The sequence below is a fragment of the Eucalyptus grandis genome, chromosome 3 (genome assembly GCF_016545825.1).
Source record: "Eucalyptus grandis isolate ANBG69807.140 chromosome 3, ASM1654582v1, whole genome shotgun sequence".
Classification (NCBI taxonomy): domain Eukaryota; kingdom Viridiplantae; phylum Streptophyta; class Magnoliopsida; order Myrtales; family Myrtaceae; genus Eucalyptus; species Eucalyptus grandis.
In genome coordinates, this window is record NC_052614.1 from 43,429,521 (window position 1) to 43,437,087 (window position 7,567).

Here is a 7,567-nt window from a genome sequence, read left to right on the forward strand (position 1 = left end):
TAAAAACTATAAAATAAAAATTCAAAAAAATAGAAAATATCATTTAAAAATGTTAGGTCTATGCCAACCGTGCTATATAGGATGGTTAAGTGTCTATCAATAGGTAATTCCCTATCAAAATTATTTGGATGAACTTAGCGATAAAAACTTGAAAATATTTAGAAACTAAATTAGTATAATTGAAGGTTTATGATTGAATTCACACGGACATAATAGATTTATAACATTTTCTAGTTTAATGGATCTTTTACTTGCTGAATGGTTGTACTCATCCCTTTAGGGACCAATATTACAGATTGAAAGATGCTCTCTCCGGTCACGCGGGTACCTTTTATGGCCTTCCATCCGACGTGGAGGCAGTGTATGGAGCTTGATTGTGTCACCATTCTTGGTTTGACATTCATACGGTGTTCGTGTGCTGGTGATGTATGATGGGCTTGGGGGGGCTCGGTCATCCAGAGTTCTTGTCTGTCCACGTTCGTCGTGACGGAGTGATACGGGGGATGTTGCCGCCGCCACCGCCCGATGCATCAGGATGGGTGTGATGGCCCGCGTGAGGAGTGGGAGCTGACTTTTTTGGGATAGCCGACACTTGTAGATGGAGGGTTATACATGATCGATGTAGGGGGTCAAGATCTCTCTTTTTTGAGCTGTAGCCAAGTTTAGCTAAAAGTCTTGGCTTTTTGGTTGTACCGACCAAGATGTCCATCTTAAAAATGTAAATAAAAGTGGCTCGGCTTATGTTTTCTTATGGCGCGTAGTTGGTGTGCATTGCATTATGATAATGGGAGGGAGAAATGGTGAGACTTGTTATGCTTCCACTAATAAGCTGCGCTAAACTCTCTTAAAAAAAAAAAAAAAGGATGCCCATGGACCTCGGTCCTTCTTTAAACCCCATTTATATCAAAGTCAAGTAACGAGTATCCAATAGATAAAGAAATAGGTATCTGTGGCAACCTTAGCTGTTTGGGGGGTGCCACAAGGGACTTGGAGGGGCGGGAGCTGAACGGAGCGAGGGGAAGCCTAGGTCGCTCGTCGTCTTCTCCAAGTTGGTGGAGGCTGGGGGAAACGTCACACTTATGGCCAAAAAACGCCACCTGATACATTCAACCGGCTTCCATTCATATTCAATAACTATAGCCCTCGCTACTCCATTCACCACCACTTCAACCGACGAACACCTCGGCTGATTTGCTTGGATCTCTACACACACCCTTGCAAAAGAAATCATCCTCATTTTCTGTGTGTTGGTCCACATAGAGGGGTTTGCCAACGGTACTAGTGATGGCACTTATGGTCAGCGCCAACCATAGATCAAAGGAGATTCTTAAGTTTGATCCATACCAGACGAAAGATTACTTGTCTTTCCTTAGCTCCATCGCGACCTAAATTTTGGATGCATCACCTAAGTTTTATGCTAATGGATTACTAAGTTTCTTTAAACTTAGCTCAAGGCTCTCCTAAGCCCATACCAATTCGCGACTCAAAGTTTAAATATTTAACATGCAAATGATTATTATCTAAGAGTCGCCACTACGATCGGTTTACGGTAGGTCGATTAGACACCTAAGTAAAATCATGTGAGATTTACTTTACTCCTACGAACCAGAAATTGTGACTTCGGGAACTTGGTTACGCTAGATTTCTCTAATGCCCTTTCGGTACATTTTCCTTTTATTTTAAAAAAAATATTTTGCAGGCAGTTTTAATTTGATTTTAATTTACCTCCCTAACAAGTGAGGTGATCATGATATGCAAACCATTAATTTAGCACTCAAGAAAGCAAATGAATAAATTGCAAAACTTACCTCATAGAAACGAAAGCATTTGCATGTTAGATCAGAATTCACATCGACAATCCTAGATATGATTTCTAATTAATACGCAATCACTCAATTTTGGTTTTCACTTTTTTAATGAGAATCATGCAATGCATGCTACTAATTTAATATGAAATGATATGGCATGGCAATATGACCTAAACTATATAACATGAATAAGCATGCAATTTATCCTAAAGCATGAAATGAATTTATTCTAATTTTTTTTTTTTGTATTTTCCATGAAATTCGAAATTAAACAAATGCAACAATTAAATATGCAATCTAATCAAATGACCTAATTCTAATGATGAACAATTTCTAACTAAATGAACCTAGCAACGATCACTAGATGACGAAAATTTCATAAACCTAATCATACATGTCTGATTTATTAAACCTACATGCTTTGATGCAAGATTTTGATTTTTTGATTTTTTTGATTTTTTTAGTGCTTTTCCAAGACAAGTAATTATCAAATAAACATTAAATCTAAACAATCAAGATATTCAACAAATAAAGGATTAAAATAATCGAAAAAATAATCCGTCATCCCACGGTTAAATTAACAATTACTCTAACTCTAAACATCACGGCATAGAGTTCAAAATAATTAAAAATCTGATTCGAAGTCTTATGGATCAAATTAATAATTATAATGATCAACAAATCCCAAAAAATTAATATAATTAAAAAATGATTCACAGCCTACGGATCAAATTAATAATTACAATAATTTTGAGTAAAACCCTTGAGGTTAATGTCCGTAATATCCATAAACTGAAAATCACCTCTCAATATTCAAACGGACAATGATAAATAAAATAAAGTAAGATAACATAAATGAAAATAAAACAAAAGTAAAAATAAAAATAAAAATAAAACCACCTAAGGGATTTTGGAGGGGGAGAAGTAGCGGTGATCGGCGCCGGACGGAGGGTGGCCGACGTTGGAGCTCCGGCGGGACCGGCGCGGCGGTGCGGCGTCCTGGGCACGGCCAGCGAACGGGCGACGATGAGGCTGGCCGAAGACACGACATCGCGGAAGCAAGAATACGGGCTTGTCGGGCACAGCATTTGCCGGGGCCGCACACCGGTCGCGCCGAGGCTGTGCGACCGGTGGAGACGCGCAGCGCGGATGTTTCCTGGACGACGAGCAAGAGATCGGTTCAGATCTAGTGGAGATCCCTGCGCAGCGGTGATGGCGCGGTGAATGAGGGATGGCGCGGGCTCGGGAAAGCGGGGAGGAGGTGAGGCGGAAAATGATGGCGGCGGCGTACGTAGGGACTCACGGCGTAGCACGGCGATGCTGGTCTTCGGGGTAATGGTGTCAGCGTCACGGATCAGCAAGGCGGAGCGGCGAGGCAGTAACAAGGACCGAGGCACGACGGAGCGGGGGCTGTCGTCAGTGTTGGGCCGCGGCTAACGCCGGCCAATCGAAGGCGGAGGTTGGCGGAGCGTCGAGGCAGCAGCAGTAGGCGGAGGCCGAGTGAGGCAGCAACGCCTCGTGGCAAGATGGAGCGAGAATGCAGTTTTCGATCGTGGTTCGGCGCCGGGGGTCACCGCGAACGGCGGTGGCTTGCGTGGCCGATGATGAAGCGGGGCGACGGCAGGAGGAGTTGGCACCGGGCGGCCGTCATTGACAGGCCCCGGTTGCAAACGCAGCGCAAGGGTGAGGAAGACGATGAACAGAACGTCCCCTCACCCCCGCCGATTGTACTTTTCTTCTGTTTTTTTTTGTCTCTTCCCTTTTCCCTTTTCACTTTTCACTTTTTGTTTTTCATCTTTGGTCGACCAAAAGAAAACCCTATAAAAGCCCCCAAAACCCTATTCGTTTTTTCTTTCTATAGGCCACGAGTTAGGATTTTAATCTTTCAAAATCCATGTCCATAAAGATTTTTTCCAAATGTAATATTTGATTTTCCGAACGCAATATTTTTTGTCACATCTACCTTATCAAAAAAATTTCATCATATCCCGAAAAGATTTCAAATCCTTATTTTTCACGAAATAATTTTTTATCATAAAAAAAGGGGCTTGGGCCAATTCGCTCGCTTCGTGGGCTTAGTCCGGCCTTTCAATTTAAAGCTCAAAACCACTAATTCGAACCCATGCACCACCGGTCCAATAAATAAATGCAAAAAATGCAAATTAAAAATGAATGCACCTAAATTCTTACCTTTTACCAAAAATAAAATAAAAATAAATGCACCTAAATTTATATGCTATGTAATTAATATTTTTCAGGGATAAAATTAACCCTAATTTTTTAATGTAATAAATGACTAAACGGGTCGCAAAAATTTAGGTATCAACAGCTGCCCCTCTTTGAGGTAAGCTCACAAAGGTTGCCTTCAAAGACAAATTGAGACATAAATTTTGACCACGCACATGCACTAAATGATTTTTTTTTTTTTTTTGGTCGGTTCATAATGCAATTTATATGATGCATGGGAATGCTAATGCAAATACATGATGCGATAGGAAAGAACATACCTACAGTTACTTACCAATCAATGCGGTAGAGCATCTTGAGGTACATGATAAATCCCCATTTACACCACAAGTACCCAACTCTCACCTAAGTTCCTTGAAAAGTGCAACAGGTAATAGATTGAGACATTGAGATTCATCCAAAGTGAAATGTTCAACCAAAAGAATAGAAACATCCAAATATATACTGAGATGTCAAGATTTTTTAACTCGAAATACCTAGATTCAAACTAAGGTATAACAAGGAAGCTCGAAAAACATTCACATCTAAAGTGAAATGTTTAACGAAAAGAATTAAGAAATCCGGATCCAGACTGAGATGTCAAGATTTTGTGCTCGAAATACCTAGATCCAGACTAAGGTATAATGAGAAGGATTGACAAACATTCACATCCAGAGTAATGTTTGAATGAAAATAATCAAGACATTTAGGCCCAGACTGAAATGTCATGATTTTTAAAGCTCGAAATACTTAGATCCAGTCTAAGTTATAACGAGGAAGATCGAAGAACATTCACATCCAGAGTGAAAAGTTCAACGAAAATAATCAAACATCCGGGTCCAGACTGGATGTCAAGATTTTTGTACTCGAGATACCTAGATCCAGACTAAGTATAACGAGAAAGGTCGAAAAAACATTCACATCCAAAGTGAAATGTTTAGACGAAAATAATTAAGACATTCAGATCCAGATTGAGATGTCGAAATTTTTGGACTCGAAATACCTAGATCCAGACTAAGGTATAACGAGAAAGATTGAAAAACATTCACGTCCAGAGTGAAATGTTTAACGAAAGTAATTAAAACATTCAGATCCAGATTGAGATGTCAAAAGGAACCTACCTGGAATATCTTACCTTGAAGGAGGGTAGAGTGATTCAAGATAGTTGGTGTTACCTGTCCAAGACCCGTACCATTCTACGGTCGCTCAGAATAGTAACGAAGCTTTGTAAGGAGACCGCTTTCCTAGGACCCGTACCTTTCTACGGTCACCCAGTATGGCAGCAAGATTTTGTAAGGAAACTGCTTTTCTAGGACCCATGCCTTTCTACGGTCACCTAGTATGGCAGTGTTTAGGTTGTGTTTAGGACCCGTACCATTCTACGGTCGTCTAAACTGGGATTTACCTTCTAGGACCGATACCGTTCTACAGTCGCCTGAATAGGGAAATAAATGTTATCTAGGACCCGTACCATTCTACGGTCGCCTAAACGGGGACTCACTTTGCAGGACCCGTATCATTCTACGATCACCTGAATAGGGGAAGAAATATTAGCTAGGACTCGTACCATTCTATGGTCGCCTAAACGAGCACTCACTTTCCAGGACCCGTACCATTCTATGATCACCTGAATCAGACTGAATCTGGAGAAAAATATTTGGGGACAACTCAATCGAGTGTCGATTAAAAGGGACTCTAGGCTATGAATGCACGCTAGGTCAATATAAAGAGAGACACCGGGCTATGGAAGCACGCTGGGTCGATGAAATGGACTCTAGGCTACGGAAGCATGCCAGGTCAATATAATGGATACCGGGTTACGGAAGCACGCCAGGTCGATGATATGGACGCTAGGCTACAAAAGCACGCCAGGTCAATATAAATGACACCAGGCTAAGGAAGCACGCCGGGTCGATATAAGGGACTTTGGGCTACGAAAGCACGCAGGTCAATATAAAGGACACGGGGCTACGGAAGCACGTTGGGTCGATGAAATGAACACTGGACTACAAAAGCACGCCGGGTTAATATAAAATGACAGCTTGACCGAGTCAAGTGTCAAGAATACCCGTACAATGACAAGTATTTAGAGTATAGGTAGAGATATACTTACGTGGTGATATCTCTAATTTTTAGGGATATGTCTTCTGGAACTTAGATATCCTGTGGAGGCCTCTCACCTCCTGGTAGAAATAAGTTTTAGAACATCGAGGATGCACCTGTGAAAGTTTCTCATCTCCTAATATCACGAGACATTCTGAAAGGAACCTGAATGTCAAGGGCTCTTGGGTCTTTGAGAAAACATTATCTGCCAGACATGATTAGAGCAAACATGCATTCACCAAAGAAATAAGTAATTAAGACTATTTTGGACTGCATACTTCAAAATTCACTAAAGTTTTTATCAATTTAATCAAGGTTCATGCATAATGACCTTTGCATCACCCAAATTTCCACTAGAGAGAATTATCATTCAAGACAATTTTCACTCATGACATAGATTTTCTAAGAATACTAAATGAGAGACTTTAGGTTAGAAAGGACTTTCACTCACTCTCATTCAAAATGGCTATTTTTAAGAGAATCATTCCATCTCATCATATCGACAGGGGTTCGAGTATTCTCGCAAGCGGTACGACCTTACCAATCTGAGGGGTCTTTAATAGGGACCATAAGGTGAGCTTGGTCAATGGCTTGAACATGGACTCTTTGAGTCAAGGCTATTGAAAGAATAATCCTATAATCATCTCCGGGTTTACAAGTCAAGAACCCTGCAAAATGAGAAAGAAATAATCTGCCCGCACTTCTTCAAGCGATACTTATAAACATATGAATTCCTACGTTAATTCAAGTGCCCTAATCAGAAGAGACTTTGCAAGGGACGTAACGTAGGTTGGGTTCATGGGTTGAGAAACGAAAGGATCATTAGGCTCAAAGATGTGTAAAGGATGAGAGCAGATGATCATCTTGGCATTGCCACCAATTTTTTTTCACTAGGGATTGTCTTGGCAATGTGCTCCACTAACTGTAAAAGCTCGGTATTTGTGGTCTTTGAACGCTGCTCCATGAGGGATGCAACCTTTTACAATTGATAGTCACCTCTCTCGACTTTTTCTTTTTCATTTTCATCTATGGGCATCAGCCTTGCTTTTACCAGGCACATCGTTTTTTCATGCCCCTAGTTTTCATGCATTTCCTTCACTTCTTTTTCATGGGCATTGGCCTTGCTTTTACCAAGCACACTGTTTTTTCATGCCCCTTAGTTCTATTTTGATTTCAATTCTTGCGCACAATGCACACTTCAAGGAATTATACTTTAAATGACACTCAAACTTTCAAAGGTCTTCATCTGTCTCTTGCCTTGCCCCAGTGTGGGGGATGATCATCAACTGGGTTTAAAAGAAACGAAATTGTAGGCTCAAGTGGGCTATGCAAAGGATATAAGTGTATAGGATAGAGAAAGAAATGCTCTTTGTCATCCTAAGGCATTTAAATTATCACATGAATTCAACGTAATAGCATGACCTGAAGAT